The sequence below is a fragment of the Salmo salar genome, unplaced genomic scaffold (assembly GCF_965601325.2).
Source record: "Salmo salar unplaced genomic scaffold, fSalSal1 ptg000293l, whole genome shotgun sequence".
NCBI lineage: Eukaryota > Metazoa > Chordata > Actinopteri > Salmoniformes > Salmonidae > Salmo > Salmo salar.
The window spans coordinates 2,767,075-2,792,428 of NW_027675346.1; the positions used below are offsets into that span (position 1 = coordinate 2,767,075).

The window sequence follows — 25,354 nt, forward strand, 5'->3', positions numbered from 1 at the left end:
TTTATCAGATTCACTTTGACTATATATGTTGTAGCAAGAGATTGTTTCTCGCTTACGGCCATACCAGCCTGGGTACGCCCGATCTCGTCTGATCTCGGAAGCTAAGCAGGGTCGGGCCTGGTTAGTACTTGGATGGGAGACCGCCTGGGAATACCAGGTGCTGTAAGCATTTTGTCCACGAGGGTGTGCCCCTGCACTATTTCATCAGCAACACTGCCTTGTAGTAAGCATTTAATGATGAATTGACTAAATGCAGCTTCCTGCCTTTTTAATAGGATCAAATTTCCTTGTGTTTTCAATTAGCATCTGCCTTGTATTTATAAGACAAACAAGAATATTGTTGCTGAATGCAGCTTGTGTGTGCTTTGTGCTCCTTTGCCCTGTTCAAATGATGAAAGGAAATAAAGTTTGTATTTTATCCAACTACCTGTGCTAAAAATTGATGGGAACAGTGTTTGTAATTTCTTCTACTTTTTCAGTGACACAAAGTTCAAGCTGCTTATCTAATTGGTGAAAATGCAATGTCTGTTTATCACACTCACTTTGACTATATATGTTGTAGCAAGAGTTCGTTTCTCGCTTACGGCCATACCAGCCTGGGTACGCCCGATCTCGTCTGATCTCGGAAGCTAAGCAGGGTCGGGCCTGGTTAGTACTTGGATGGGAGACCGCCTGGGAATACCAGGTGCTGTAAGCATTTTGTCCACGAGGGTGTGCTCTTGCACTATTTCATCAGCAACACTGCCTTGTATTAAGCATTTAATGATGAATTGACTAAATGTCTGTTTTATCAGATTCACTTTGACTATATATGTTGTAGCAAGAGATTGTTTCTCGCTTACGGCCATACCAGCCTGGGTACGCCCGATCTCATCTGATCTCGGAAGCTAAGCAGGGTCGGGCCTGGTTAGTACTTGGATGGGAGACCGCCTGGGAATACCAGGTGCTGTAAGCATTTTGTCCACGAGGGTGTGCCACTGCACTATTTCATCAGCAACACTGCCTTGTAGTAAGCATTTAATGATGAATTGACTAAATGCAGCTTCCTGCCTTTTTAATAGGATCAAATTTCCTTGTGTTTTCAATTAGCATCTGCCTTGTATTTATAAGACAAACAAGAATATTGTTGCTGAATGCAGCTTGTGTGTGCTTTGTGCTCCTTTGCCCTGTTCAAATGATGAAAGGAAATAAAGTTTGTATTTTATCCAACTACCTGTGCTAAAAAGTGATGGGAACAGTGTTTGTAATTTCTTCTACTTTTTCAGTGACACAAAGTTCAAGCTGCTTATCTAATTGGTGAAAATGCAATGTCTGTTTATCACACTCACTTTGACTATATATGTTGTAGCAAGAGTTCGTTTCTCGCTTACGGCCATACCAGCCTGGGTACGCCCGATCTCGTCTGATCTCGGAAGCTAAGCAGGGTCGGGCCTGGTTAGTACTTGGATGGGAGACCGCCTGGGAATACCAGGTGCTGTAAGCATTTTGTCCACGAGGGTGTGCTCTTGCACTATTTCATCAGCAACACTGCCTTGTATTAAGCATTTAATGATGAATTGACTAAATGTCTGTTTTATCAGATTCACTTTGACTATATATGTTGTAGCAAGAGATTGTTTCTCGCTTACGGCCATACCAGCCTGGGTACGCCCGATCTCGTCTGATCTCGGAAGCTAAGCAGGGTCGGGCCTGGTTAGTACTTGGATGGGAGACCGCCTGGGAATACCAGGTGCTGTAAGCATTTCGTCCACGAGGGTGTGCCCCTGCACTATTTCATCAGCAACACTGCCTTGTAGTAAGCATTTAATGATGAATTGACTAAATGCAGCTTCCTGCCTTTTTAATAGGATCAAATTTCCTTGTGTTTTCAATTAGCATCTGCCTTGTATTTATAAGACAAACAAGAATATTGTTGCTGAATGCAGCTTGTGTGTGCTTTGTGCTCCTTTGCCCTGTTCAAATGATGAAAGGAAATAAAGTTTGTATTTTATCCAACTACCTGTGCTAAAAAGTGATGGGAACAGTGTTTGTAATTTCTTCTACTTTTTCAGTGACACAAAGTTCAAGCTGCTTATCTAATTGGTGAAAATGCAATGTCTGTTTATCACACTCACTTTGACTATATATGTTGTAGCAAGAGTTCGTTTCTCGCTTACGGCCATACCAGCCTGGGTACGCCCGATCTCGTCTGATCTCGGAAGCTAAGCAGGGTCGGGCCTGGTTAGTACTTGGATGGGAGACCGCCTGGGAATACCAGGTGCTGTAAGCATTTTGTCCACGAGGGTGTGCTCTTGCACTATTTCATCAGCAACACTGCCTTGTATTAAGCATTTAATGATGAATTGACTAAATGTCTGTTTTATCAGATTCACTTTGACTATATATGTTGTAGCAAGAGATTGTTTCTCGCTTACGGCCATACCAGCCTGGGTACGCCCGATCTCGTCTGATCTCGGAAGCTAAGCAGGGTCGGGCCTGGTTAGTACTTGGATGGGAGACCGCCTGGGAATACCAGGTGCTGTAAGCATTTTGTCCACGAGGGTGTGCCCCTGCACTATTTCATCAGCAACACTGCCTTGTAGTAAGCATTTAATGATGAATTGACTAAATGCAGCTTCCTGCCTTTTTAATAGGATCAAATTTCCTTGTGTTTTCAATTAGCATCTGCCTTGTATTTATAAGACAAACAAGAATATTGTTGCTGAATGCAGCTTGTGTGTGCTTTGTGCTCCTTTGCCCTGTTCAAATGATGAAAGGAAATAAAGTTTGTATTTTATCCAACTACCTGTGCTAAAAAGTGATGGGAACAGTGTTTGTAATTTCTTCTACTTTTTCAGTGACACAAAGTTCAAGCTGCTTATCTAATTGGTGAAAATGCAATGTCTGTTTATCACACTCACTTTGACTATATATGTTGTAGCAAGAGTTCGTTTCTCGCTTACGGCCATACCAGCCTGGGTACGCCCGATCTCGTCTGATCTCGGAAGCTAAGCAGGGTCGGGCCTGGTTAGTACTTGGATGGGAGACCGCCTGGGAATACCAGGTGCTGTAAGCATTTTGTCCACGAGGGTGTGCTCTTGCACTATTTCATCAGCAACACTGCCTTGTATTAAGCATTTAATGATGAATTGACTAAATGTCTGTTTTATCAGATTCACTTTGACTATATATGTTGTAGCAAGAGATTGTTTCTCGCTTACGGCCATACCAGCCTGGGTACGCCCGATCTCGTCTGATCTCGGAAGCTAAGCAGGGTAGGGCCTGGTTAGTACTTGGATGGGAGACCGCCTGGGAATACCAGGTGCTGTAAGCATTTTGTCCACGAGGGTGTGCCCCTGCACTATTTCATCAGCAACACTGCCTTGTAGTAAGCATTTAATGATGAATTGACTAAATGCAGCTTCCTGCCTTTTTAATAGGATCAAATTTCCTTGTGTTTTCAATTAGCATCTGCCTTGTATTTATAAGACAAACAAGAATATTGTTGCTGAATGCAGCTTGTGTGTGCTTTGTGCTCCTTTGCCCTGTTCAAATGATGAAAGGAAATAAAGTTTGTATTTTATCCAACTACCTGTGCTAAAAAGTGATGGGAACAGTGTTTGTAATTTCTTCTACTTTTTCAGTGACACAAAGTTCAAGCTGCTTATCTAATTGGTGAAAATGCAATGTCTGTTTATCACACTCACTTTGACTATATATGTTGTAGCAAGAGTTCGTTTCTCGCTTACGGCCATACCAGCCTGGGTACGCCCGATCTCGTCTGATCTCGGAAGCTAAGCAGGGTCGGGCCTGGTTAGTACTTGGATGGGAGACCGCCTGGGAATACCAGGTGCTGTAAGCATTTTGTCCACGAGGGTGTGCTCTTGCACTATTTCATCAGCAACACTGCCTTGTATTAAGCATTTAATGATGAATTGACTAAATGTCTGTTTTATCAGATTCACTTTGACTATATATGTTGTAGCAAGAGATTGTTTCTCGCTTACGGCCATACCAGCCTGGGTACGCCCGATCTCGTCTGATCTCGGAAGCTAAGCAGGGTCGGGCCTGGTTAGTACTTGGATGGGAGACCGCCTGGGAATACCAGGTGCTGTAAGCATTTCGTCCACGAGGGTGTGCCCCTGCACTATTTCATCAGCAACACTGCCTTGTAGTAAGCATTTAATGATGAATTGACTAAATGCAGCTTCCTGCCTTTTTAATAGGATCAAATTTCCTTGTGTTTTCAATTAGCATCTGCCTTGTATTTATAAGACAAACAAGAATATTGTTGCTGAATGCAGCTTGTGTGTGCTTTGTGCTCCTTTGCCCTGTTCAAATGATGAAAGGAAATAAAGTTTGTATTTTATCCAACTACCTGTGCTAAAAAGTGATGGGAACAGTGTTTGTAATTTCTTCTACTTTTTCAGTGACACAAAGTTCAAGCTGCTTATCTAATTGGTGAAAATGCAATGTCTGTTTATCACACTCACTTTGACTATATATGTTGTAGCAAGAGTTTGTTTCTCGCTTACGGCCATACCAGCCTGGGTACGCCCGATCTCGTCTGATCTCGGAAGCTAAGCAGGGTCGGGCCTGGTTAGTACTTGGATGGGAGACCGCCTGGGAATACCAGGTGCTGTAAGCATTTTGTCCACGAGGGTGTGCTCTTGCACTATTTCATCAGCAACACTGCCTTGTATTAAGCATTTAATGATGAATTGACTAAATGTCTGTTTTATCAGATTCACTTTGACTATATATGTTGTAGCAAGAGATTGTTTCTCGCTTACGGCCATACCAGCCTGGGTACGCCCGATCTCGTCTGATCTCGGAAGCTAAGCAGGGTCGGGCCTGGTTAGTACTTGGATGGGAGACCGCCTGGGAATACCAGGTGCTGTAAGCATTTTGTCCACGAGGGTGTGCCCCTGCACTATTTCATCAGCAACACTGCCTTGTAGTAAGCATTTAATGATGAATTGACTAAATGCAGCTTCCTGCCTTTTTAATAGGATCAAATTTCCTTGTGTTTTCAATTAGCATCTGCCTTGTATTTATAAGACAAACAAGAATATTGTTGCTGAATGCAGCTTGTGTGTGCTTTGTGCTCCTTTGCCCTGTTCAAATGATGAAAGGAAATAAAGTTTGTATTTTATCCAACTACCTGTGCTAAAAAGTGATGGGAACAGTGTTTGTAATTTCTTCTACTTTTTCAGTGACACAAAGTTCAAGCTGCTTATCTAATTGGTGAAAATGCAATGTCTGTTTATCACACTCACTTTGACTATATATGTTGTAGCAAGAGTTCGTTTCTCGCTTACGGCCATACCAGCCTGGGTACGCCCGATCTCGTCTGATCTCGGAAGCTAAGCAGGGTCGGGCCTGGTTAGTACTTGGATGGGAGACCGCCTGGGAATACCAGGTGCTGTAAGCATTTTGTCCACGAGGGTGTGCTCTTGCACTATTTCATCAGCAACACTGCCTTGTATTAAGCATTTAATGATGAATTGACTAAATGTCTGTTTTATCAGATTCACTTTGACTATATATGTTGTAGCAAGAGATTGTTTCTCGCTTACGGCCATACCAGCCTGGGTACGCCCGATCTCGTCTGATCTCGGAAGCTAAGCAGGGTAGGGCCTGGTTAGTACTTGGATGGGAGACCGCCTGGGAATACCAGGTGCTGTAAGCATTTTGTCCACGAGGGTGTGCCCCTGCACTATTTCATCAGCAACACTGCCTTGTAGTAAGCATTTAATGATGAATTGACTAAATGCAGCTTCCTGCCTTTTTAATAGGATCAAATTTCCTTGTGTTTTCAATTAGCATCTGCCTTGTATTTATAAGACAAACAAGAATATTGTTGCTGAATGCAGCTTGTGTGTGCTTTGTGCTCCTTTGCCCTGTTCAAATGATGAAAGGAAATAAAGTTTGTATTTTATCCAACTACCTGTGCTAAAAAGTGATGGGAACAGTGTTTGTAATTTCTTCTACTTTTTCAGTGACACAAAGTTCAAGCTGCTTATCTAATTGGTGAAAATGCAATGTCTGTTTATCACACTCACTTTGACTATATATGTTGTAGCAAGAGTTCGTTGCTCGCTTACGGCCATACCAGCCTGGGTACGCCCGATCTCGTCTGATCTCGGAAGCTAAGCAGGGTCGGGCCTGGTTAGTACTTGGATGGGAGACCGCCTGGGAATACCAGGTGCTGTAAGCATTTTGTCCACGAGGGTGTGCTCTTGCACTATTTCATCAGCAACACTGCCTTGTATTAAGCATTTAATGATGAATTGACTAAATGTCTGTTTTATCAGATTCACTTTGACTATATATGTTGTAGCAAGAGATTGTTTCTCGCTTACGGCCATACCAGCCTGGGTACGCCCGATCTCGTCTGATCTTGGAAGCTAAGCAGGGTCGGGCCTGGTTAGTACTTGGATGGGAGACCGCCTGGGAATACCAGGTGCTGTAAGCATTTTGTCCACGAGGGTGTGCCCCTGCACTATTTCATCAGCAACACTGCCTTGTAGTAAGCATTTAATGATGAATTGACTAAATGCAGCTTCCTGCCTTTTTAATAGGATCAAATTTCCTTGTGTTTTCAATTAGCATCTGCCTTGTATTTATAAGACAAACAAGAATATTGTTGCTGAATGCAGCTTGTGTGTGCTTTGTGCTCCTTTGCCCTGTTCAAATGATGAAAGGAAATAAAGTTTGTATTTTATCCAACTACCTGTGCTAAAAAGTGATGGGAACAGTGTTTGTAATTTCTTCTACTTTTTCAGTGACACAAAGTTCAAGCTGCTTATCTAATTGGTGAAAATGCAATGTCTGTTTATCACACTCACTTTGACTATATATGTTGTAGCAAGAGATTGTTTCTCGCTTACGGCCATACCAGCCTGGGTACGCCCGATCTCGTCTGATCTCGGAAGCTAAGCAGGGTCGGGCCTGGTTAGTACTTGGATGGGAGACCGCCTGGGAATACCAGGTGCTGTAAGCATTTTGTCCACGAGGGTGTGCTCTTGCACTATTTCATCAGCAACACTGCCTTGTATTAAGCATTTAATGATGAATTGACTAAATGTCTGTTTTATCAGATTCACTTTGACTATATATGTTGTAGCAAGAGATTGTTTCTCGCTTACGGCCATACAAGCCTGGGTACGCCCGATCTCGTCTGATCTCGGAAGCTAAGCAGGGTCGGGCCTGGTTAGTACTTGGATGGGAGACCGCCTGGGAATACCAGGTGCTGTAAGCATTTTGTCCACGAGGGTGTGCCCCTGCACTATTTCATCAGCAACACTGCCTTGTAGTAAGCATTTAATGATGAATTGACTAAATGCAGCTTCCTGCCTTTTTAATAGGATCAAATTTCCTTGTGTTTTCAATTAGCATCTGCCTTGTATTTATAAGACAAACAAGAATATTGTTGCTGAATGCAGCTTGTGTGTGCTTTGTGCTCCTTTGCCCTGTTCAAATGATGAAAGGAAATAAAGTTTGTATTTTATCCAACTACCTGTGCTAAAAAGTGATGGGAACAGTGTTTGTAATTTCTTCTACTTTTTCAGTGACACAAAGTTCAAGCTGCTTATCTAATTGGTGAAAATGCAATGTCTGTTTATCACACTCACTTTGACTATATATGTTGTAGCAAGAGATTGTTTCTCGCTTACGGCCATACCAGCCTGAGTACCCCCGATCTCGTCTGATCTCGGAAGCTAAGCAGGGTCGGGCCTGGTTAGTACTTGGATGGGAGACCGCCTGGGAATACCAGGTGCTGTAAGCATTTTGTCCACGAGGGTGTGCTCTTGCACTATTTCATCAGCAACACTGCCTTGTATTAAGCATTTAATGATGAATTGACTAAATGTCTGTTTTATCAGACTCACTTTGACTATATATGTTGTAGCAAGAGATTGTTTCTCGCTTACGGCCATACCAGCCTGGGTACGCCCGATCTCGTCTGATCTCGGAAGCTAAGCAGGGTCGGGCCTGGTTAGTACTTGGATGGGAGACCGCCTGGGAATACCAGGTGCTGTAAGCATTTTGTCCACGAGGGTGTGCTCTTGCACTATTTCATCAGCAACACTGCCTTGTATTAAGCATTTAATGATGAATTGACTAAATGTCTGTTTTATCAGATTCACTTTGACTATATATGTTGTAGCAAGAGATTGTTTCTCGCTTACGGCCATACCAGCCTGGGTACGCCCGATCTCGTCTGATCTTGGAAGCTAAGCAGGGTCGGGCCTGGTTAGTACTTGGATGGGAGACCGCCTGGGAATACCAGGCGCTGTAAGCATTTTGTCCACGAGGGTGTGCCCCTGCACTATTTCATCAGCAACACTGCCTTGTAGTAAGCATTTAATGATGAATTGACTAAATGCAGCTTCCTGCCTTTTTAATAGGATCAAATTTCCTTGTGTTTTCAATTAGCATCTGCCTTGTATTTATAAGACAAACAAGAATATTGTTGCTGAATGCAGCTTGTGTGTGCTTTGTGCTCCTTTGCCCTGTTCAAATGATGAAAGGAAATAAAGTTTGTATTTTATCCAACTACCTGTGCTAAAAAGTGATGGGAACAGTGTTTGTAATTTCTTCTACTTTTTCAGTGACACAAAGTTCAAGCTGCTTATCTAATTGGTGAAAATGCAATGTCTGTTTATCACACTCACTTTGACTATATATGTTGTAGCAAGAGATTGTTTCTCGCTTACGGCCATACCAGCCTGGGTACGCCCGATCTCGTCTGATCTCGGAAGCTAAGCAGGGTCGGGCCTGGTTAGTACTTGGATGGGAGACCGCCTGGGAATACCAGGTGCTGTAAGCATTTTGTCCACGAGGGTGTGCTCTTGCACTATTTCATCAGCAACACTGCCTTGTATTAAGCATTTAATGATGAATTGACTAAATGTCTGTTTTATCAGATTCACTTTGACTATATATGTTGTAGCAAGAGATTGTTTCTCGCTTACGGCCATACCAGCCTGGGTACGCCCGATCTCGTCTGATCTCGGAAGCTAAGCAGGGTCGGGCCTGGTTAGTACTTGGATGGGAGACCGCCTGGGAATACCAGGTGCTGTAAGCATTTTGTCCACGAGGGTGTGCCCCTGCACTATTTCATCAGCAACACTGCCTTGTAGTAAGCATTTAATGATGAATTGACTAAATGCAGCTTCCTGCCTTTTTAATAGGATCAAATTTCCTTGTGTTTTCAATTAGCATCTGCCTTGTATTTATAAGACAAACAAGAATATTGTTGCTGAATGCAGCTTGTGTGTGCTTTGTGCTCCTTTGCCCTGTTCAAATGATGAAAGGAAATAAAGTTTGTATTTTATCCAACTACCTGTGCTAAAAAGTGATGGGAACAGTGTTTGTAATTTCTTCTACTTTTTCAGTGACACAAAGTTCAAGCTGCTTATCTAATTGGTGAAAATGCAATGTCTGTTTATCACACTCACTTTGACTATATATGTTGTAGCAAGAGATTGTTTCTCGCTTACGGCCATACCAGCCTGGGTACGCCCGATCTCGTCTGATCTCGGAAGCTAAGCAGGGTCGGGCCTGGTTAGTACTTGGATGGGAGACCGCCTGGGAATACCAGGTGCTGTAAGCATTTTGTCCACGAGGGTGTGCCCCTGCACTATTTCATCAGCAACACTGCCTTGTAGTAAGCATTTAATGATGAATTGACTAAATGCAGCTTCCTGCCTTTTTAATAGGATCAAATTTCCTTGTGTTTTCAATTAGCATCTGCCTTGTATTTATAAGACAAACAAGAATATTGTTGCTGAATGCAGCTTGTGTGTGCTTTGTGCTCCTTTGCCCTGTTCAAATGATGAAAGGAAATAAAGTTTGTATTTTATCCAACTACCTGTGCTAAAAAGTGATGGGAACAGTGTTTGTAATTTCTTCTACTTTTTCAGTGACACAAAGTTCAAGCTGCTTATCTAATTGGTGAAAATGCAATGTCTGTTTATCACACTCACTTTGACTATATATGTTGTAGCAAGAGATTGTTTCTCGCTTACGGCCATACCAGCCTGGGTACGCCCGATCTCGTCTGATCTCGGAAGCTAAGCAGGGTCGGGCCTGGTTAGTACTTGGATGGGAGACCGCCTGGGAATACCAGGTGCTGTAAGCATTTTGTCCACGAGGGTGTGCTCTTGCACTATTTCATCAGCAACACTGCCTTGTATTAAGCATTTAATGATGAATTGACTAAATGTCTGTTTTATCAGATTCACTTTGACTATATATGTTGTAGCAAGAGATTGTTTCTCGCTTACGGCCATACCAGCCTGGGTACGCCCGATCTCGTCTGATCTCGGAAGCTAAGCAGGGTCGGGCCTGGTTAGTACTTGGATGGGAGACCGCCTGGGAATACCAGGTGCTGTAAGCATTTTGTCCACGAGGGTGTGCCCCTGCACTATTTCATCAGCAACACTGCCTTGTAGTAAGCATTTAATGATGAATTGACTAAATGCAGCTTCCTGCCTTTTTAATAGGATCAAATTTCCTTGTGTTTTCAATTAGCATCTGCCTTGTATTTATAAGACAAACAAGAATATTGTTGCTGAATGCAGCTTGTGTGTGCTTTGTGCTCCTTTGCCCTGTTCAAATGATGAAAGGAAATAAAGTTTGTATTTTATCCAACTACCTGTGCTAAAAAGTGATGGGAACAGTGTTTGTAATTTCTTCTACTTTTTCAGTGACACAAAGTTCAAGCTGCTTATCTAATTGGTGAAAATGCAATGTCTGTTTATCACACTCACTTTGACTATATATGTTGTAGCAAGAGATTGTTTCTCTCTTACGGCCATACCAGCCTGAGTACCCCCGATCTCGTCTGATCTCGGAAGCTAAGCAGGGTCGGGCCTGGTTAGTACTTGGATGGGAGACCGCCTGGGAATACCAGGTGCTGTAAGCATTTTGTCCACGAGGGTGTGCTCTTGCACTATTTCATCAGCAACACTGCCTTGTATTAAGCATTTAATGATGAATTGACTAAATGTCTGTTTTATCAGACTCACTTTGACTATATATGTTGTAGCAAGAGATTGTTTCTCGCTTACGGCCATACCAGCCTGGGTACGCCCGATCTCGTCTGATCTCGGAAGCTAAGCAGGGTCGGGCCTGGTTAGTACTTGGATGGGAGACCGCCTGGGAATACCAGGTGCTGTAAGCATTTTGTCCACGAGGGTGTGCTCTTGCACTATTTCATCAGCAACACTGCCTTGTATTAAGCATTTAATGATGAATTGACTAAATGTCTGTTTTATCAGATTCACTTTGACTATATATGTTGTAGCAAGAGATCGTTTCTCGCTTACGGCCATACCAGCCTGGGTACGCCCGATCTCGTCTGATCTTGGAAGCTAAGCAGGGTCGGGCCTGGTTAGTACTTGGATGGGAGACCGCCTGGGAATACCAGGTGCTGTAAGCATTTTGTCCACGAGGGTGTGCCCCTGCACTATTTCATCAGCAACACTGCCTTGTAGTAAGCATTTAATGATGAATTGACTAAATGCAGCTTCCTGCCTTTTTAATAGGATCAAATTTCCTTGTGTTTTCAATTAGCATCTGCCTTGTATTTATAAGACAAACAAGAATATTGTTGCTGAATGCAGCTTGTGTGTGCTTTGTGCTCCTTTGCCCTGTTCAAATGATGAAAGGAAATAAAGTTTGTATTTTATCCAACTACCTGTGCTAAAAAGTGATGGGAACAGTGTTTGTAATTTCTTCTACTTTTTCAGTGACACAAAGTTCAAGCTGCTTATCTAATTGGTGAAAATGCAATGTCTGTTTATCACACTCACTTTGACTATATATGTTGTAGCAAGAGATTGTTTCTCGCTTACGGCCATACCAGCCTGGGTACGCCCGATCTCGTCTGATCTCGGAAGCTAAGCAGGGTCGGGCCTGGTTAGTACTTGGATGGGAGACCGCCTGGGAATACCAGGTGCTGTAAGCATTTTGTCCACGAGGGTGTGCTCTTGCACTATTTCATCAGCAACACTGCCTTGTATTAAGCATTTAATGATGAATTGACTAAATGTCTGTTTTATCAGATTCACTTTGACTATATATGTTGTAGCAAGAGATTGTTTCTCGCTTACGGCCATACCAGCCTGGGTACGCCCGATCTCGTCTGATCTCGGAAGCTAAGCAGGGTCGGGCCTGGTTAGTACTTGGATGGGAGACCGCCTGGGAATACCAGGTGCTGTAAGCATTTTGTCCACGAGGGTGTGCCCCTGCACTATTTCATCAGCAACACTGCCTTGTAGTAAGCATTTAATGATGAATTGACTAAATGCAGCTTCCTGCCTTTTTAATAGGATCAAATTTCCTTGTGTTTTCAATTAGCATCTGCCTTGTATTTATAAGACAAACAAGAATATTGTTGCTGAATGCAGCTTGTGTGTGCTTTGTGCTCCTTTGCCCTGTTCAAATGATGAAAGGAAATAAAGTTTGTATTTTATCCAACTACCTGTGCTAAAAAGTGATGGGAACAGTGTTTGTAATTTCTTCTACTTTTTCAGTGACACAAAGTTCAAGCTGCTTATCTAATTGGTGAAAATGCAATGTCTGTTTATCACACTCACTTTGACTATATATGTTGTAGCAAGAGATTGTTTCTCGCTTACGGCCATACCAGCCTGGGTACGCCCGATCTCGTCTGATCTCGGAAGCTAAGCAGGGTCGGGCCTGGTTAGTACTTGGATGGGAGACCGCCTGGGAATACCAGGTGCTGTAAGCATTTTGTCCACGAGGGTGTGCCCCTGCACTATTTCATCAGCAACACTGCCTTGTAGTAAGCATTTAATGATGAATTGACTAAATGCAGCTTCCTGCCTTTTTAATAGGATCAAATTTCCTTGTGTTTTCAATTAGCATCTGCCTTGTATTTATAAGACAAACAAGAATATTGTTGCTGAATGCAGCTTGTGTGTGCTTTGTGCTCCTTTGCCCTGTTCAAATGATGAAAGGAAATAAAGTTTGTATTTTATCCAACTACCTGTGCTAAAAAGTGATGGGAACAGTGTTTGTAATTTCTTCTACTTTTTCAGTGACACAAAGTTCAAGCTGCTTATCTAATTGGTGAAAATGCAATGTCTGTTTATCACACTCACTTTGACTATATATGTTGTAGCAAGAGATTGTTTCTCGCTTACGGCCATACCAGCCTGGGTACGCCCGATCTCGTCTGATCTCGGAAGCTAAGCAGGGTCGGGCCTGGTTAGTACTTGGATGGGAGACCGCCTGGGAATACCAGGTGCTGTAAGCATTTTGTCCACGAGGGTGTGCTCTTGCACTATTTCATCAGCAACACTGCCTTGTATTAAGCATTTAATGATGAATTGACTAAATGTCTGTTTTATCAGATTCACTTTGACTATATATGTTGTAGCAAGAGATTGTTTCTCGCTTACGGCCATACCAGCCTGGGTACGCCCGATCTCGTCTGATCTCGGAAGCTAAGCAGGGTCGGGCCTGGTTAGTACTTGGATGGGAGACCGCCTGGGAATACCAGGTGCTGTAAGCATTTTGTCCACGAGGGTGTGCCCCTGCACTATTTCATCAGCAACACTGCCTTGTAGTAAGCATTTAATGATGAATTGACTAAATGCAGCTTCCTGCCTTTTTAATAGGATCAAATTTCCTTGTGTTTTCAATTAGCATCTGCCTTGTATTTATAAGACAAACAAGAATATTGTTGCTGAATGCAGCTTGTGTGTGCTTTGTGCTCCTTTGCCCTGTTCAAATGATGAAAGGAAATAAAGTTTGTATTTTATCCAACTACCTGTGCTAAAAAGTGATGGGAACAGTGTTTGTAATTTCTTCTACTTTTTCAGTGACACAAAGTTCAAGCTGCTTATCTAATTGGTGAAAATGCAATGTCTGTTTATCACACTCACTTTGACTATATATGTTGTAGCAAGAGATTGTTTCTCGCTTACGGCCATACCAGCCTGGGTACGCCCGATCTCGTCTGATCTCGGAAGCTAAGCAGGGTCGGGCCTGGTTAGTACTTGGATGGGAGACCGCCTGGGAATACCAGGTGCTGTAAGCATTTTGTCCACGAGGGTGTGCTCTTGCACTATTTCATCAGCAACACTGCCTTGTATTAAGCATTTAATGATGAATTGACTAAATGTCTGTTTTATCAGATTCACTTTGACTATATATGTTGTAGCAAGAGATTGTTTCTCGCTTACGGCCATACCAGCCTGGGTACGCCCGATCTCGTCTGATCTCGGAAGCTAAGCAGGGTCGGGCCTGGTTAGTACTTGGATGGGAGACCGCCTGGGAATACCAGGTGCTGTAAGCATTTTGTCCACGAGGGTGTGCTCTTGCACTATTTCATCAGCAACACTGCCTTGTATTAAGCATTTAATGATGAATTGACTAAATGTCTGTTTTATCAGACTCACTTTGACTATATATGTTGTAGCAAGAGATTGTTTCTCGCTTACGGCCATACCAGCCTGGGTACGCCTGATCTCGTCTGATCTCGGAAGCTAAGCAGGGTCGGGCCTGGTTAGTACTTGGATGGGAGACCGCCTGGGAATACCAGGTGCTGTAAGCATTTTGTCCACGAGGGTGTGCCCCTGCACTATTTCATCAGCAACACTGCCTTGTAGTAAGCATTTAATGATGAATTGACTAAATGCAGCTTCCTGCCTTTTTAATAGGATCAAATTTCCTTGTGTTTTCAATTAGCATCTGCCTTGTATTTATAAGACAAACAAGAATATTGTTGCTGAATGCAGCTTGTGTGTGCTTTGTGCTCCTTTGCCCTGTTCAAATGATGAAAGGAAATAAAGTTTGTATTTTATCCAACTACCTGTGCTAAAAAGTGATGGGAACAGTGTTTGTAATTTCTTCTACTTTTTCAGTGACACAAAGTTCAAGCTGCTTATCTAATTGGTGAAAATGCAATGTCTGTTTATCACACTCACTTTGACTATATATGTTGTAGCAAGAGATTGTTTCTCTCTTACGGCCATACCAGCCTGAGTACCCCCGATCTCGTCTGATCTCGGAAGCTAAGCAGGGTCGGGCCTGGTTAGTACTTGGATGGGAGACCGCCTGGGAATACCAGGTGCTGTAAGCATTTTGTCCACGAGGGTGTGCTCTTGCACTATTTCATCAGCAACACTGCCTTGTATTAAGCATTTAATGATGAATTGACTAAATGTCTGTTTTATCAGACTCACTTTGACTATATATGTTGTAGCAAGAGATTGTTTCTCGCTTACGGCCATACCAGCCTGGGTACGCCCGATCTCGTCTGATCTCGGAAGCTAAGCAGGGTCGGGCCTGGTTAGTACTTGGATGGGAGACCGCCTGGGAATACCAGGTGCTGTAAGCATTTTGTCCACGAGGGTGTGCTCTTGCACTATTTCATCAGCAACACTGCCTTGTATTAAGCATTTAATGATGAATTGACTAAATGTCTGTTTTATCAGATTCACTTTGACTATATATGTTGTAGCAAGAGATTGTTTCTCGCTTACGGCCATACCAGCCTGGGTACGCCCGATCTCGTCTGATCTTGGAAGCTAAGCAGGGTCGGGCCTGGTTAGTACTTGGATGGGAGACCGCCTGGGAATACCAGGTGCTGTAAGCATTTTGTCCACGAGGGTGTGCCCCTGCACTATTTCATCAGCAACACTGCCTTGTAGTAAGCATTTAATGATGAATTGACTAAATGCAGCTTCCTGCCTTTTTAATAGGATCAAATTTCCTTGTGTTTTCAATTAGCATCTGCCTTGTATTTATAAGACAAACAAGAATATTGTTGCTGAATGCAGCTTGTGTGTGCTTTGTGCTCCTTTGCCCTGTTCAAATGATGAAAGGAAATAAAGTTTGTATTTTATCCAACTACCTGTGCTAAAAAGTGATGGGAACAGTGTTTGTAATTTCTTCTACTTTTTCAGTGACACAAAGTTCAAGCTGCTTATCTAATTGGTGAAAATGCAATGTCTGTTTATCACACTCACTTTGACTATATATGTTGTAGCAAGAGATTGTTTCTCGCTTACGGCCATACCAGCCTGGGTACGCCCGATCTCGTCTGATCTCGGAAGCTAAGCAGGGTCGGGCCTGGTTAGTACTTGGATGGGAGACCGCCTGGGAATACCAGGTGCTGTAAGCATTTTGTCCACGAGGGTGTGCTCTTGCACTATTTCATCAGCAACACTGCCTTGTATTAAGCATTTAATGATGAATTGACTAAATGTCTGTTTTATCAGATTCACTTTGACTATATATGTTGTAGCAAGAGATTGTTTCTCGCTTACGGCCATACCAGCCTGGGTACGCCCGATCTCGTCTGATCTCGGAAGCTAAGCAGGGTCGGGCCTGGTTAGTACTTGGATGGGAGACCGCCTGGGAATACCAGGTGCTGTAAGCATTTTGTCCACGAGGGTGTGCCCCTGCACTATTTCATCAGCAACACTGCCTTGTAGTAAGCATTTAATGATGAATTGACTAAATGCAGCTTCCTGCCTTTTTAATAGGATCAAATTTCCTTGTGTTTTCAATTAGCATCTGCCTTGTATTTATAAGACAAACAAGAATATTGTTGCTGAATGCAGCTTGTGTGTGCTTTGTGCTCCTTTGCCCTGTTCAAATGATGAAAGGAAATAAAGTTTGTATTTTATCCAACTACCTGTGCTAAAAAGTGATGGGAACAGTGTTTGTAATTTCTTCTACTTTTTCAGTGACACAAAGTTCAAGCTGCTTATCTAATTGGTGAAAATGCAATGTCTGTTTATCACACTCACTTTGACTATATATGTTGTAGCAAGAGATTGTTTCTCGCTTACGGCCATACCAGCCTGGGTACGCCCGATCTCGTCTGATCTCGGAAGCTAAGCAGGGTCGGGCCTGGTTAGTACTTGGATGGGAGACCGCCTGGGAATACCAGGTGCTGTAAGCATTTTGTCCACGAGGGTGTGCTCTTGCACTATTTCATCAGCAACACTGCCTTGTATTAAGCATTTAATGATGAATTGACTAAATGTCTGTTTTATCAGATTCACTTTGACTATATATGTTGTAGCAAGAGATTGTTTCTCGCTTACGGCCATACCAGCCTGGGTACGCCCGATCTCGTCTGATCTCGGAAGCTAAGCAGGGTCGGGCCTGGTTAGTACTTGGATGGGAGACCGCCTGGGAATACCAGGTGCTGTAAGCATTTTGTCCACGAGGGTGTGCTCTTGCACTATTTCATCAGCAACACTGCCTTGTATTAAGCATTTAATGATGAATTGACTAAATGTCTGTTTTATCAGATTCACTTTGACTATATATGTTGTAGCAAGAGATTGTTTCTCGCTTACGGCCATACCAGCCTGGGTACGCCCGATCTCGTCTGATCTCGGAAGCTAAGCAGGGTCGGGCCTGGTTAGTACTTGGATGGGAGACCGCCTGGGAATACCAGGTGCTGTAAGCATTTTGTCCACGAGGGTGTGCTCTTGCACTATTTCATCAGCAACACTGCCTTGTATTAAGCATTTAATGATGAATTGACTAAATGTCTGTTTTATCAGACTCACTTTGACTATATATGTTGTAGCAAGAGATTGTTTCTCGCTTACGGCCATACCAGCCTGGGTACGCCTGATCTCGTCTGATCTCGGAAGCTAAGCAGGGTCGGGCCTGGTTAGTACTTGGATGGGAGACCGCCTGGGAATACCAGGTGCTGTAAGCATTTTGTCCACGAGGGTGTGCCCCTGCACTATTTCATCAGCAACACTGCCTTGTAGTAAGCATTTAATGATGAATTGACTAAATGCAGCTTCCTGCCTTTTTAATAGGATCAAATTTCCTTGTGTTTTCAATTAGCATCTGCCTTGTATTTATAAGACAAACAAGAATATTGTTGCTGAATGCAGCTTGTGTGTGCTTTGTGCTCCTTTGCCCTGTTCAAATGATGAAAGGAAATAAAGTTTGTATTTTATCCAACTACCTGTGCTAAAAAGTGATGGGAACAGTGTTTGTAATTTCTTCTACTTTTTCAGTGACACAAAGTTCAAGCTGCTTATCTAATTGGTGAAAATGCAATGTCTGTTTATCACACTCACTTTGACTATATATGTTGTAGCAAGAGATTGTTTCTCTCTTACGGCCATACCAGCCTGAGTACCCCCGATCTCGTCTGATCTCGGAAGCTAAGCAGGGTCGGGCCTGGTTAGTACTTGGATGGGAGACCGCCTGGGAATACCAGGTGCTGTAAGCATTTTGTCCACGAGGGTGTGCTCTTGCACTATTTCATCAGCAACACTGCCTTGTATTAAGCATTTAATGATGAATTGACTAAATGTCTGTTTTATCAGACTCACTTTGACTATATATGTTGTAGCAAGAGATTGTTTCTCGCTTACGGCCATACCAGCCTGGGTACGCCCGATCTCGTCTGATCTCGGAAGCTAAGCAGGGTCGGGCCTGGTTAGTACTTGGATGGGAGACCGCCTGGGAATACCAGGTGCTGTAAGCATTTTGTCCACGAGGGTGTGCTCTTGCACTATTTCATCAGCAACACTGCCTTGTATTAAGCATTTAATGATGAATTGACTAAATGTCTGTTTTATCAGATTCACTTTGACTATATATGTTGTAGCAAGAGATTGTTTCTCGCTTACGGCCATACCAGCCTGGGTACGCCCGATCTCGTCTGATCTTGGAAGCTAAGCAGGGTCGGGCCTGGTTAGTACTTGGATGGGAGACCGCCTGGGAATACCAGGTGCTGTAAGCATTTTGTCCACGAGGGTGTGCCCCTGCACTATTTCATCAGCAACACTGCCTTGTAGTAAGCATTTAATGATGAATTGACTAAATGCAGCTTCCTGCCTTTTTAATAGGATCAAATTTCCTTGTGTTTTCAATTAGCATCTGCCTTGTATTTATAAGACAAACAAGAATATTGTTGCTGAATGCAGCTTGTGTGTGCTTTGTGCTCCTTTGCCCTGTTCAAATGATGAAAGGAAATAAAGTTTGTATTTTATCCAACTACCTGTGCTAAAAAGTGATGGGAACAGTGTTTGTAATTTCTTCTACTTTTTCAGTGACACAAAGTTCAAGCTGCTTATCTAATTGGTGAAAATGCAATGTCTGTTTATCACACTCACTTTGACTATATATGTTGTAGCAAGAGATTGTTTCTCGCTTACGGCCATACCAGCCTGGGTACGCCCGATCTCGTCTGATCTCGGAAGCTAAGCAGGGTCGGGCCTGGTTAGTACTTGGATGGGAGACCGCCTGGGAATACCAGGTGCTGTAAGCATTTTGTCCACGAGGGTGTGCTCTTGCACTATTTCATCAGCAACACTGCCTTGTATTAAGCATTTAATGATGAATTGACTAAATGTCTGTTTTATCAGATTCACTTTGACTATATATGTTGTAGCAAGAGATTGTTTCTCGCTTACGGCCATACCAGCCTGGGTACGCCCGATCTCGTCTGATCTCGGAAGCTAAGCAGGGTCGGGCCTGGTTAGTACTTGGATGGGAGACCGCCTGGGAATACCAGGTGCTGTAAGCATTTTGTCCACGAGGGTGTGCCCCTGCACTATTTCATCAGCAACACTGCCTTGTAGTAAGCATTTAATGATGAATTGACTAAATGCAGCTTCCTGCCTTTTTAATAGGATCAAATTTCCTTGTGTTTTCAATTAGCATCTGCCTTGTATTTATAAGACAAACAAGAATATTGTTGCTGAATGCAGCTTGTGTGTGCTTTGTGCTCCTTTGCCCTGTTCAAATGATGAAAGGAAATAAAGTTTGTATTTTATCCAACTACCTGTGCTAAAAAGTGATGGGAACAGTGTTTGTAATTTCTTCTACTTTTTCAGTGACACAAAGTTCAAGCTGCTTATCTAATTGGTGAAAATGCAATGTCTGTTTATCACACTCACTTTGACTATATATGTTGTAGCAAGAGATTGTTTCTCGCTTACGGCCATACCAGCCTGGGTACGCCCGATCTCGTCTGATCTCGGAAGCTAAGCAGGGTCGGGCCTGGTTAGTACTTGGATGGGAGACCGCCTGGGAATACCAGGTGCTGTAAGCATTTTGTCCACGAGGGTGTGCTCTTGCACTATTTCATCAGCAACACTGCCTTGTATTAAGCATTTAATGATGAATTGACTAAATGTCTGTTTTATCAGATTCACTTTGACTATATATGTTGTAGCAAGAGATTGTTTCTCGCTTACGGCCATACCAGCCTGGGTACGCCCGATCTCGTCTGATCTCGGAAGCTAAGCAGGGTCGGGCCTGGTTAGTACTTGGATGGGAGACCGCCTGGGAATACCAGGTGCTGTAAGCATTTTGTCCACGAGGGTGTGCTCTTGCACTATTTCATCAGCAACACTGCCTTGTATTAAGCATTTAATGATGAATTGACTAAATGTCTGTTTTATCAGACTCACTTTGACTATATATGTTGTAGCAAGAGATTGTTTCTCGCTTACGGCCATACCAGCCTGGGTACGCCTGATCTCGTCTGATCTCGGAAGCTAAGCAGGGTCGGGCCTGGTTAGTACTTGGATGGGAGACCGCCTGGGAATACCAGGTGCTGTAAGCATTTTGTCCACGAGGGTGTGCCCCTGCACTATTTCATCAGCAACACTGCCTTGTAGTAAGCATTTAATGATGAATTGACTAAATGCAGCTTCCTGCCTTTTTAATAGGATCAAATTTCCTTGTGTTTTCAATTAGCATCTGCCTTGTATTTATAAGACAAACAAGAATATTGTTGCTGAATGCAGCTTGTGTGTGCTTTGTGCTCCTTTGCCCTGTTCAAATGATGAAAGGAAATAAAGTTTGTATTTTATCCAACTACCTGTGCTAAAAAGTGATGGGAACAGTGTTTGTAATTTCTTCTACTTTTTCAGTGACACAAAGTTCAAGCTGCTTATCTAATTGGTGAAAATGCAATGTCTGTTTATCACACTCACTTTGACTATATATGTTGTAGCAAGAGATTGTTTCTCTCTTACGGCCATACCAGCCTGAGTACCCCCGATCTCGTCTGATCTCGGAAGCTAAGCAGGGTCGGGCCTGGTTAGTACTTGGATGGGAGACCGCCTGGGAATACCAGGTGCTGTAAGCATTTTGTCCACGAGGGTGTGCTCTTGCACTATTTCATCAGCAACACTGCCTTGTATTAAGCATTTAATGATGAATTGACTAAATGTCTGTTTTATCAGACTCACTTTGACTATATATGTTGTAGCAAGAGATTGTTTCTCGCTTACGGCCATACCAGCCTGGGTACGCCCGATCTCGTCTGATCTCGGAAGCTAAGCAGGGTCGGGCCTGGTTAGTACTTGGATGGGAGACCGCCTGGGAATACCAGGTGCTGTAAGCATTTTGTCCACGAGGGTGTGCTCTTGCACTATTTCATCAGCAACACTGCCTTGTATTAAGCATTTAATGATGAATTGACTAAATGTCTGTTTTATCAGATTCACTTTGACTATATATGTTGTAGCAAGAGATTGTTTCTCGCTTACGGCCATACCAGCTTGGGTACGCCCGATCTCGTCTGATCTCGGAAGCTAAGCAGGGTCGGGCCTGGTTAGTACTTGGATGGGAGACCGCCTGGGAATACCAGGTGCTGTAAGCATTTTGTCCACGAGGGTGTGCCCCTGCACTATTTCATCAGCAACACTGCCTTGTAGTAAGCATTTAATGATGAATTGACTAAATGCAGCTTCCTGCCTTTTTAATAGGATCAAATTTCCTTGTGTTTTCAATTAGCATCTGCCTTGTATTTATAAGACAAACAAGAATATTGTTGCTGAATGCAGCTTGTGTGTGCTTTGTGCTCCTTTGCCCTGTTCAAATGATGAAAGGAAATAAAGTTTGTATTTTATCCAACTACCTGTGCTAAAAAGTGATGGGAACAGTGTTTGTAATTTCTTCTACTTTTTCAGTGACACAAAGTTCAAGCTGCTTATCTAATTGGTGAAAATGCAATGTCTGTTTATCACACTCACTTTGACTATATATGTTGTAGCAAGAGTTCGTTCCTCGCTTACGGCCATACCAGCCTGGGTACGCCCGATCTCGTCTGATCTCGGAAGCTAAGCAGGGTCGGGCCTGGTTAGTACTTGGATGGGAGACCGCCTGGGAATACCAGGTGCTGTAAGCATTTTGTCCACGAGGGTGTGCTCTTGCACTATTTCATCAGCAACACTGCCTTGTATTAAGCATTTAATGATGAATTGACTAAATGTCTGTTTTATCAGATTCACTTTGACTATATATGTTGTAGCAAGAGATTGTTTCTCGCTTACGGCCATACCAGCCTGGGTACGCCCGATCTCGTCTGATCTCGGAAGCTAAGCAGGGTCGGGCCTGGTTAGTACTTGGATGGGAGACCGCCTGGGAATACCAGGTGCTGTAAGCATTTTGTCCACGAGGGTGTGCCCCTGCACTATTTCATCAGCAACACTGCCTTGTAGTAAGCATTTAATGATGAATTGACTAAATGCAGCTTCCTGCCTTTTTAATAGGATCAAATTTCCTTGTGTTTTCAATTAGCATCTGCCTTGTATTTATAAGACAAACAAGAATATTGTTGCTGAATGCAGCTTGTGTGTGCTTTGTGCTCCTTTGCCCTGTTCAAATGATGAAAGGAAATAAAGTTTGTATTTTATCCAACTACCTGTGCTAAAAAGTGATGGGAACAGTGTTTGTAATTTCTTCTACTTTTTCAGTGACACAAAGTTCAAGCTGCTTATCTAATTGGTGAAAATGCAATGTCTGTTTATCACACTCACTTTGACTATATATGTTGTAGCAAGAGATTGTTTCTCTCTTACGGCCATACCAGCCTGAGTACCCCCGATCTCGTCTGATCTCGGAAGCTAAGCAGGGTCGGGCCTGGTTAGTACTTGGATGGGAGACCGCCTGGGAATACCAGGTGCTGTAAGCATTTTGTCCACGAGGGTGTGCTCTTGCACTATTTCATCAGCAACACTGCCTTGTATTAAGCATTTAATGATGAATTGACTAAATGTCTGTTTTATCAGACTCACTTTGACTATATATGTTGTAGCAAGAGATTGTTTCTCGCTTACGGCCATACCAGCCTGGGTACGCCCGATCTCGTCTGATCTCGGAAGCTAAGCAGGGTCGGGCCTGGTTAGTACTTGGATGGGAGACCGCCTGGGAATACCAGGTGCTGTAAGCATTTTGTCCACGAGGGTGTGCTCTTGCACTATTTCATCAGCAACACTGCCTTGTATTAAGCATTTAATGATGAATTGACTAAATGTCTGTTTTATCAGATTCACTTTGACTATATATGTTGTAGCAAGAGATTGTTTCTCGCTTACGGCCATACCAGCCTGGGTACGCCCGATCTCGTCTGATCTTGGAAGCTAAGCAGGGTCGGGCCTGGTTAGTACTTGGATGGGAGACCGCCTGGGAATACCAGGTGCTGTAAGCATTTTGTCCACGAGGGTGTGCCCCTGCACTATTTCATCAGCAACACTGCCTTGTAGTAAGCATTTAATGATGAATTGACTAAATGCAGCTTCCTGCCTTTTTAATAGGATCAAATTTCCTTGTGTTTTCAATTAGCATCTGCCTTGTATTTATAAGACAAACAAGAATATTGTTGCTGAATGCAGCTTGTGTGTGCTTTGTGCTCCTTTGCCCTGTTCAAATGATGAAAGGAAATAAAGTTTGTATTTTATCCAACTACCTGTGCTAAAAAGTGATGGGAACAGTGTTTGTAATTTCTTCTACTTTTTCAGTGACACAAAGTTCAAGCTGCTTATCTAATTGGTGAAAATGCAATGTCTGTTTATCACACTCACTTTGACTATATATGTTGTAGCAAGAGATTGTTTCTCGCTTACGGCCATACCAGCCTGGGTACGCCCGATCTCGTCTGATCTCGGAAGCTAAACAGGGTCGGGCCTGGTTAGTACTTGGATGGGAGACCGCCTGGGAATACCAGGTGCTGTAAGCATTTTGTCCACGAGGGTGTGCTCTTGCACTATTTCATCAGCAACACTGCCTTGTATTAAGCATTTAATGATGAATTGACTAAATGTCTGTTTTATCAGATTCACTTTGACTATATATGTTGTAGCAAGAGATTGTTTCTCGCTTACGGCCATACCAGCTTGGGTACGCCCGATCTCGTCTGATCTCGGAAGCTAAGCAGGGTCGGGCCTGGTTAGTACTTGGATGGGAGACCGCCTGGGAATACCAGGTGCTGTAAGCATTTTGTCCACGAGGGTGTGCCCCTGCACTATTTCATCAGCAACACTGCCTTGTAGTAAGCATTTAATGATGAATTGACTAAATGCAGCTTCCTGCCTTTTTAATAGGATCAAATTTCCTTGTGTTTTCAATTAGCATCTGCCTTGTATTTATAAGACAAACAAGAATATTGTTGCTGAATGCAGCTTGTGTGTGCTTTGTGCTCCTTTGCCCTGTTCAAATGATGAAAGGAAATAAAGTTTGTATTTTATCCAACTACCTGTGCTAAAAAGTGATGGGAACAGTGTTTGTAATTTCTTCTACTTTTTCAGTGACACAAAGTTCAAGCTGCTTATCTAATTGGTGAAAATGCAATGTCTGTTTATCACACTCACTTTGACTATATATGTTGTAGCAAGAGATTGTTTCTCGCTTACGGCCATACCAGCCTGGGTACGCCCGATCTCGTCTGATCTCGGAAGCTAAGCAGGGTCGGGCCTGGTTAGTACTTGGATGGGAGACCGCCTGGGAATACCAGGTGCTGTAAGCATTTTGTCCACGAGGGTGTGCTCTTGCACTATTTCATCAGCAACACTGCCTTGTATTAAGCATTTAATGATGAATTGACTAAATGTCTGTTTTATCAGACTCACTTTGACTATATATGTTGTAGCAAGAGATTGTTTCTCGCTTACGGCCATACCAGCCTGGGTACGCCCGATCTCGTCTGATCTCGGAAGCTAAGCAGGGTCGGGCCTGGTTAGTACTTGGATGGGAGACCGCCTGGGAATACCAGGTGCTGTAAGCATTTTGTCCACGAGGGTGTGCCCCTGCACTATTTCATCAGCAACACTGCCTTGTAGTAAGCATTTAATGATGAATTGACTAAATGCAGCTTCCTGCCTTTTTAATAGGATCAAATTTCCTTGTGTTTTCAATTAGCATCTGCCTTGTATTTATAAGACAAACAAGAATATTGTTGCTGAATGCAGCTTGTGTGTGCTTTGTGCTCCTTTGCCCTGTTCAAATGATGAAAGGAAATAAAGTTTGTATTTTATCCAACTACCTGTGCTAAAAAGTGATGGGAACAGTGTTTGTAATTTCTTCTACTTTTTCAGTGACACAAAGTTCAAGC

The 25,354-nt window shown here is 43.1% G+C and overlaps 67 non-coding genes across 67 annotated transcripts; all 67 read left to right on the forward strand.

Annotated features, from left to right (window-relative positions):
- The first annotated feature begins 50 nt into the window (after positions 1 to 50).
- LOC145874034 (5S ribosomal RNA) lies at positions 51 to 169 on the forward strand. Its single transcript, XR_014389669.1, has one exon. It is a non-coding gene; the product is annotated as a 5S ribosomal RNA (ribosomal RNA).
- Positions 170 to 578: 409 nt separating this feature from the next.
- LOC145874035 (5S ribosomal RNA) lies at positions 579 to 697 on the forward strand. Its single transcript, XR_014389670.1, has one exon. It is a non-coding gene; the product is annotated as a 5S ribosomal RNA (ribosomal RNA).
- A 139-nt stretch (positions 698 to 836) lies between these two features.
- On the forward strand, positions 837 to 955 carry LOC145871657 (5S ribosomal RNA). Its single transcript, XR_014387287.1, has one exon. It is a non-coding gene; the product is annotated as a 5S ribosomal RNA (ribosomal RNA).
- A 409-nt stretch (positions 956 to 1,364) lies between these two features.
- LOC145874037 (5S ribosomal RNA) lies at positions 1,365 to 1,483 on the forward strand. The gene has a single exon (XR_014389672.1). It is a non-coding gene; the product is annotated as a 5S ribosomal RNA (ribosomal RNA).
- A 139-nt stretch (positions 1,484 to 1,622) lies between these two features.
- LOC145874038 (5S ribosomal RNA) lies at positions 1,623 to 1,741 on the forward strand. The gene has a single exon (XR_014389673.1). It is a non-coding gene; the product is annotated as a 5S ribosomal RNA (ribosomal RNA).
- A 409-nt stretch (positions 1,742 to 2,150) lies between these two features.
- Positions 2,151 to 2,269, forward strand: LOC145874039 (5S ribosomal RNA). The gene has a single exon (XR_014389674.1). It is a non-coding gene; the product is annotated as a 5S ribosomal RNA (ribosomal RNA).
- A 139-nt stretch (positions 2,270 to 2,408) lies between these two features.
- Positions 2,409 to 2,527, forward strand: LOC145874040 (5S ribosomal RNA). Its single transcript, XR_014389675.1, has one exon. It is a non-coding gene; the product is annotated as a 5S ribosomal RNA (ribosomal RNA).
- A 409-nt stretch (positions 2,528 to 2,936) lies between these two features.
- Positions 2,937 to 3,055, forward strand: LOC145874041 (5S ribosomal RNA). The gene has a single exon (XR_014389676.1). It is a non-coding gene; the product is annotated as a 5S ribosomal RNA (ribosomal RNA).
- Positions 3,056 to 3,194: 139 nt separating this feature from the next.
- Positions 3,195 to 3,313, forward strand: LOC145872211 (5S ribosomal RNA). The gene has a single exon (XR_014387843.1). It is a non-coding gene; the product is annotated as a 5S ribosomal RNA (ribosomal RNA).
- Positions 3,314 to 3,722: 409 nt separating this feature from the next.
- On the forward strand, positions 3,723 to 3,841 carry LOC145874043 (5S ribosomal RNA). Its single transcript, XR_014389678.1, has one exon. It is a non-coding gene; the product is annotated as a 5S ribosomal RNA (ribosomal RNA).
- A 139-nt stretch (positions 3,842 to 3,980) lies between these two features.
- On the forward strand, positions 3,981 to 4,099 carry LOC145874044 (5S ribosomal RNA). Its single transcript, XR_014389679.1, has one exon. It is a non-coding gene; the product is annotated as a 5S ribosomal RNA (ribosomal RNA).
- A 409-nt stretch (positions 4,100 to 4,508) lies between these two features.
- LOC145874045 (5S ribosomal RNA) lies at positions 4,509 to 4,627 on the forward strand. Its single transcript, XR_014389680.1, has one exon. It is a non-coding gene; the product is annotated as a 5S ribosomal RNA (ribosomal RNA).
- Positions 4,628 to 4,766: 139 nt separating this feature from the next.
- On the forward strand, positions 4,767 to 4,885 carry LOC145874046 (5S ribosomal RNA). Its single transcript, XR_014389681.1, has one exon. It is a non-coding gene; the product is annotated as a 5S ribosomal RNA (ribosomal RNA).
- Positions 4,886 to 5,294: 409 nt separating this feature from the next.
- Positions 5,295 to 5,413, forward strand: LOC145874047 (5S ribosomal RNA). The gene has a single exon (XR_014389682.1). It is a non-coding gene; the product is annotated as a 5S ribosomal RNA (ribosomal RNA).
- A 139-nt stretch (positions 5,414 to 5,552) lies between these two features.
- Positions 5,553 to 5,671, forward strand: LOC145872222 (5S ribosomal RNA). Its single transcript, XR_014387854.1, has one exon. It is a non-coding gene; the product is annotated as a 5S ribosomal RNA (ribosomal RNA).
- Positions 5,672 to 6,080: 409 nt separating this feature from the next.
- Positions 6,081 to 6,199, forward strand: LOC145874049 (5S ribosomal RNA). Its single transcript, XR_014389684.1, has one exon. It is a non-coding gene; the product is annotated as a 5S ribosomal RNA (ribosomal RNA).
- A 139-nt stretch (positions 6,200 to 6,338) lies between these two features.
- LOC145867877 (5S ribosomal RNA) lies at positions 6,339 to 6,457 on the forward strand. The gene has a single exon (XR_014383870.1). It is a non-coding gene; the product is annotated as a 5S ribosomal RNA (ribosomal RNA).
- Positions 6,458 to 6,866: 409 nt separating this feature from the next.
- LOC145874050 (5S ribosomal RNA) lies at positions 6,867 to 6,985 on the forward strand. The gene has a single exon (XR_014389685.1). It is a non-coding gene; the product is annotated as a 5S ribosomal RNA (ribosomal RNA).
- A 139-nt stretch (positions 6,986 to 7,124) lies between these two features.
- On the forward strand, positions 7,125 to 7,243 carry LOC145869114 (5S ribosomal RNA). The gene has a single exon (XR_014385111.1). It is a non-coding gene; the product is annotated as a 5S ribosomal RNA (ribosomal RNA).
- A 409-nt stretch (positions 7,244 to 7,652) lies between these two features.
- LOC145874828 (5S ribosomal RNA) lies at positions 7,653 to 7,771 on the forward strand. Its single transcript, XR_014390464.1, has one exon. It is a non-coding gene; the product is annotated as a 5S ribosomal RNA (ribosomal RNA).
- A 139-nt stretch (positions 7,772 to 7,910) lies between these two features.
- On the forward strand, positions 7,911 to 8,029 carry LOC145874051 (5S ribosomal RNA). The gene has a single exon (XR_014389686.1). It is a non-coding gene; the product is annotated as a 5S ribosomal RNA (ribosomal RNA).
- Positions 8,030 to 8,168: 139 nt separating this feature from the next.
- Positions 8,169 to 8,287, forward strand: LOC145869104 (5S ribosomal RNA). The gene has a single exon (XR_014385100.1). It is a non-coding gene; the product is annotated as a 5S ribosomal RNA (ribosomal RNA).
- A 409-nt stretch (positions 8,288 to 8,696) lies between these two features.
- LOC145874052 (5S ribosomal RNA) lies at positions 8,697 to 8,815 on the forward strand. The gene has a single exon (XR_014389687.1). It is a non-coding gene; the product is annotated as a 5S ribosomal RNA (ribosomal RNA).
- Positions 8,816 to 8,954: 139 nt separating this feature from the next.
- Positions 8,955 to 9,073, forward strand: LOC145874053 (5S ribosomal RNA). The gene has a single exon (XR_014389688.1). It is a non-coding gene; the product is annotated as a 5S ribosomal RNA (ribosomal RNA).
- Positions 9,074 to 9,482: 409 nt separating this feature from the next.
- On the forward strand, positions 9,483 to 9,601 carry LOC145874054 (5S ribosomal RNA). The gene has a single exon (XR_014389689.1). It is a non-coding gene; the product is annotated as a 5S ribosomal RNA (ribosomal RNA).
- Positions 9,602 to 10,010: 409 nt separating this feature from the next.
- LOC145874055 (5S ribosomal RNA) lies at positions 10,011 to 10,129 on the forward strand. The gene has a single exon (XR_014389690.1). It is a non-coding gene; the product is annotated as a 5S ribosomal RNA (ribosomal RNA).
- Positions 10,130 to 10,268: 139 nt separating this feature from the next.
- Positions 10,269 to 10,387, forward strand: LOC145874056 (5S ribosomal RNA). Its single transcript, XR_014389691.1, has one exon. It is a non-coding gene; the product is annotated as a 5S ribosomal RNA (ribosomal RNA).
- A 409-nt stretch (positions 10,388 to 10,796) lies between these two features.
- On the forward strand, positions 10,797 to 10,915 carry LOC145867980 (5S ribosomal RNA). Its single transcript, XR_014383974.1, has one exon. It is a non-coding gene; the product is annotated as a 5S ribosomal RNA (ribosomal RNA).
- Positions 10,916 to 11,054: 139 nt separating this feature from the next.
- Positions 11,055 to 11,173, forward strand: LOC145874057 (5S ribosomal RNA). Its single transcript, XR_014389692.1, has one exon. It is a non-coding gene; the product is annotated as a 5S ribosomal RNA (ribosomal RNA).
- A 139-nt stretch (positions 11,174 to 11,312) lies between these two features.
- LOC145867878 (5S ribosomal RNA) lies at positions 11,313 to 11,431 on the forward strand. Its single transcript, XR_014383871.1, has one exon. It is a non-coding gene; the product is annotated as a 5S ribosomal RNA (ribosomal RNA).
- Positions 11,432 to 11,840: 409 nt separating this feature from the next.
- Positions 11,841 to 11,959, forward strand: LOC145874058 (5S ribosomal RNA). Its single transcript, XR_014389693.1, has one exon. It is a non-coding gene; the product is annotated as a 5S ribosomal RNA (ribosomal RNA).
- Positions 11,960 to 12,098: 139 nt separating this feature from the next.
- Positions 12,099 to 12,217, forward strand: LOC145874060 (5S ribosomal RNA). Its single transcript, XR_014389695.1, has one exon. It is a non-coding gene; the product is annotated as a 5S ribosomal RNA (ribosomal RNA).
- Positions 12,218 to 12,626: 409 nt separating this feature from the next.
- On the forward strand, positions 12,627 to 12,745 carry LOC145874061 (5S ribosomal RNA). The gene has a single exon (XR_014389696.1). It is a non-coding gene; the product is annotated as a 5S ribosomal RNA (ribosomal RNA).
- Positions 12,746 to 13,154: 409 nt separating this feature from the next.
- Positions 13,155 to 13,273, forward strand: LOC145874062 (5S ribosomal RNA). The gene has a single exon (XR_014389697.1). It is a non-coding gene; the product is annotated as a 5S ribosomal RNA (ribosomal RNA).
- Positions 13,274 to 13,412: 139 nt separating this feature from the next.
- LOC145874063 (5S ribosomal RNA) lies at positions 13,413 to 13,531 on the forward strand. The gene has a single exon (XR_014389698.1). It is a non-coding gene; the product is annotated as a 5S ribosomal RNA (ribosomal RNA).
- Positions 13,532 to 13,940: 409 nt separating this feature from the next.
- Positions 13,941 to 14,059, forward strand: LOC145874064 (5S ribosomal RNA). The gene has a single exon (XR_014389699.1). It is a non-coding gene; the product is annotated as a 5S ribosomal RNA (ribosomal RNA).
- A 139-nt stretch (positions 14,060 to 14,198) lies between these two features.
- Positions 14,199 to 14,317, forward strand: LOC145874065 (5S ribosomal RNA). Its single transcript, XR_014389700.1, has one exon. It is a non-coding gene; the product is annotated as a 5S ribosomal RNA (ribosomal RNA).
- A 139-nt stretch (positions 14,318 to 14,456) lies between these two features.
- Positions 14,457 to 14,575, forward strand: LOC145875549 (5S ribosomal RNA). Its single transcript, XR_014391187.1, has one exon. It is a non-coding gene; the product is annotated as a 5S ribosomal RNA (ribosomal RNA).
- Positions 14,576 to 14,984: 409 nt separating this feature from the next.
- LOC145867981 (5S ribosomal RNA) lies at positions 14,985 to 15,103 on the forward strand. Its single transcript, XR_014383975.1, has one exon. It is a non-coding gene; the product is annotated as a 5S ribosomal RNA (ribosomal RNA).
- A 139-nt stretch (positions 15,104 to 15,242) lies between these two features.
- On the forward strand, positions 15,243 to 15,361 carry LOC145874066 (5S ribosomal RNA). The gene has a single exon (XR_014389701.1). It is a non-coding gene; the product is annotated as a 5S ribosomal RNA (ribosomal RNA).
- A 139-nt stretch (positions 15,362 to 15,500) lies between these two features.
- LOC145867879 (5S ribosomal RNA) lies at positions 15,501 to 15,619 on the forward strand. The gene has a single exon (XR_014383872.1). It is a non-coding gene; the product is annotated as a 5S ribosomal RNA (ribosomal RNA).
- A 409-nt stretch (positions 15,620 to 16,028) lies between these two features.
- LOC145874067 (5S ribosomal RNA) lies at positions 16,029 to 16,147 on the forward strand. Its single transcript, XR_014389702.1, has one exon. It is a non-coding gene; the product is annotated as a 5S ribosomal RNA (ribosomal RNA).
- Positions 16,148 to 16,286: 139 nt separating this feature from the next.
- On the forward strand, positions 16,287 to 16,405 carry LOC145874068 (5S ribosomal RNA). The gene has a single exon (XR_014389703.1). It is a non-coding gene; the product is annotated as a 5S ribosomal RNA (ribosomal RNA).
- Positions 16,406 to 16,814: 409 nt separating this feature from the next.
- On the forward strand, positions 16,815 to 16,933 carry LOC145874069 (5S ribosomal RNA). The gene has a single exon (XR_014389704.1). It is a non-coding gene; the product is annotated as a 5S ribosomal RNA (ribosomal RNA).
- A 139-nt stretch (positions 16,934 to 17,072) lies between these two features.
- LOC145874071 (5S ribosomal RNA) lies at positions 17,073 to 17,191 on the forward strand. The gene has a single exon (XR_014389706.1). It is a non-coding gene; the product is annotated as a 5S ribosomal RNA (ribosomal RNA).
- Positions 17,192 to 17,330: 139 nt separating this feature from the next.
- LOC145874072 (5S ribosomal RNA) lies at positions 17,331 to 17,449 on the forward strand. The gene has a single exon (XR_014389707.1). It is a non-coding gene; the product is annotated as a 5S ribosomal RNA (ribosomal RNA).
- Positions 17,450 to 17,588: 139 nt separating this feature from the next.
- Positions 17,589 to 17,707, forward strand: LOC145875551 (5S ribosomal RNA). Its single transcript, XR_014391189.1, has one exon. It is a non-coding gene; the product is annotated as a 5S ribosomal RNA (ribosomal RNA).
- Positions 17,708 to 18,116: 409 nt separating this feature from the next.
- On the forward strand, positions 18,117 to 18,235 carry LOC145867983 (5S ribosomal RNA). Its single transcript, XR_014383977.1, has one exon. It is a non-coding gene; the product is annotated as a 5S ribosomal RNA (ribosomal RNA).
- A 139-nt stretch (positions 18,236 to 18,374) lies between these two features.
- LOC145874073 (5S ribosomal RNA) lies at positions 18,375 to 18,493 on the forward strand. The gene has a single exon (XR_014389708.1). It is a non-coding gene; the product is annotated as a 5S ribosomal RNA (ribosomal RNA).
- Positions 18,494 to 18,632: 139 nt separating this feature from the next.
- On the forward strand, positions 18,633 to 18,751 carry LOC145867880 (5S ribosomal RNA). Its single transcript, XR_014383873.1, has one exon. It is a non-coding gene; the product is annotated as a 5S ribosomal RNA (ribosomal RNA).
- A 409-nt stretch (positions 18,752 to 19,160) lies between these two features.
- LOC145874074 (5S ribosomal RNA) lies at positions 19,161 to 19,279 on the forward strand. Its single transcript, XR_014389709.1, has one exon. It is a non-coding gene; the product is annotated as a 5S ribosomal RNA (ribosomal RNA).
- Positions 19,280 to 19,418: 139 nt separating this feature from the next.
- Positions 19,419 to 19,537, forward strand: LOC145874075 (5S ribosomal RNA). The gene has a single exon (XR_014389710.1). It is a non-coding gene; the product is annotated as a 5S ribosomal RNA (ribosomal RNA).
- Positions 19,538 to 19,946: 409 nt separating this feature from the next.
- On the forward strand, positions 19,947 to 20,065 carry LOC145874076 (5S ribosomal RNA). The gene has a single exon (XR_014389711.1). It is a non-coding gene; the product is annotated as a 5S ribosomal RNA (ribosomal RNA).
- Positions 20,066 to 20,204: 139 nt separating this feature from the next.
- On the forward strand, positions 20,205 to 20,323 carry LOC145874077 (5S ribosomal RNA). The gene has a single exon (XR_014389712.1). It is a non-coding gene; the product is annotated as a 5S ribosomal RNA (ribosomal RNA).
- Positions 20,324 to 20,462: 139 nt separating this feature from the next.
- Positions 20,463 to 20,581, forward strand: LOC145875552 (5S ribosomal RNA). Its single transcript, XR_014391191.1, has one exon. It is a non-coding gene; the product is annotated as a 5S ribosomal RNA (ribosomal RNA).
- Positions 20,582 to 20,990: 409 nt separating this feature from the next.
- Positions 20,991 to 21,109, forward strand: LOC145867984 (5S ribosomal RNA). Its single transcript, XR_014383978.1, has one exon. It is a non-coding gene; the product is annotated as a 5S ribosomal RNA (ribosomal RNA).
- A 139-nt stretch (positions 21,110 to 21,248) lies between these two features.
- LOC145874078 (5S ribosomal RNA) lies at positions 21,249 to 21,367 on the forward strand. Its single transcript, XR_014389713.1, has one exon. It is a non-coding gene; the product is annotated as a 5S ribosomal RNA (ribosomal RNA).
- A 139-nt stretch (positions 21,368 to 21,506) lies between these two features.
- LOC145875044 (5S ribosomal RNA) lies at positions 21,507 to 21,625 on the forward strand. Its single transcript, XR_014390678.1, has one exon. It is a non-coding gene; the product is annotated as a 5S ribosomal RNA (ribosomal RNA).
- A 409-nt stretch (positions 21,626 to 22,034) lies between these two features.
- Positions 22,035 to 22,153, forward strand: LOC145874079 (5S ribosomal RNA). Its single transcript, XR_014389714.1, has one exon. It is a non-coding gene; the product is annotated as a 5S ribosomal RNA (ribosomal RNA).
- Positions 22,154 to 22,292: 139 nt separating this feature from the next.
- On the forward strand, positions 22,293 to 22,411 carry LOC145874080 (5S ribosomal RNA). Its single transcript, XR_014389715.1, has one exon. It is a non-coding gene; the product is annotated as a 5S ribosomal RNA (ribosomal RNA).
- Positions 22,412 to 22,820: 409 nt separating this feature from the next.
- Positions 22,821 to 22,939, forward strand: LOC145867985 (5S ribosomal RNA). Its single transcript, XR_014383979.1, has one exon. It is a non-coding gene; the product is annotated as a 5S ribosomal RNA (ribosomal RNA).
- A 139-nt stretch (positions 22,940 to 23,078) lies between these two features.
- Positions 23,079 to 23,197, forward strand: LOC145874082 (5S ribosomal RNA). Its single transcript, XR_014389717.1, has one exon. It is a non-coding gene; the product is annotated as a 5S ribosomal RNA (ribosomal RNA).
- Positions 23,198 to 23,336: 139 nt separating this feature from the next.
- LOC145867881 (5S ribosomal RNA) lies at positions 23,337 to 23,455 on the forward strand. The gene has a single exon (XR_014383874.1). It is a non-coding gene; the product is annotated as a 5S ribosomal RNA (ribosomal RNA).
- Positions 23,456 to 23,864: 409 nt separating this feature from the next.
- On the forward strand, positions 23,865 to 23,983 carry LOC145875029 (5S ribosomal RNA). Its single transcript, XR_014390663.1, has one exon. It is a non-coding gene; the product is annotated as a 5S ribosomal RNA (ribosomal RNA).
- A 139-nt stretch (positions 23,984 to 24,122) lies between these two features.
- Positions 24,123 to 24,241, forward strand: LOC145875045 (5S ribosomal RNA). Its single transcript, XR_014390679.1, has one exon. It is a non-coding gene; the product is annotated as a 5S ribosomal RNA (ribosomal RNA).
- Positions 24,242 to 24,650: 409 nt separating this feature from the next.
- Positions 24,651 to 24,769, forward strand: LOC145874083 (5S ribosomal RNA). The gene has a single exon (XR_014389718.1). It is a non-coding gene; the product is annotated as a 5S ribosomal RNA (ribosomal RNA).
- A 139-nt stretch (positions 24,770 to 24,908) lies between these two features.
- On the forward strand, positions 24,909 to 25,027 carry LOC145874084 (5S ribosomal RNA). The gene has a single exon (XR_014389719.1). It is a non-coding gene; the product is annotated as a 5S ribosomal RNA (ribosomal RNA).
- Positions 25,028 to 25,354: the final 327 nt, after the last annotated feature.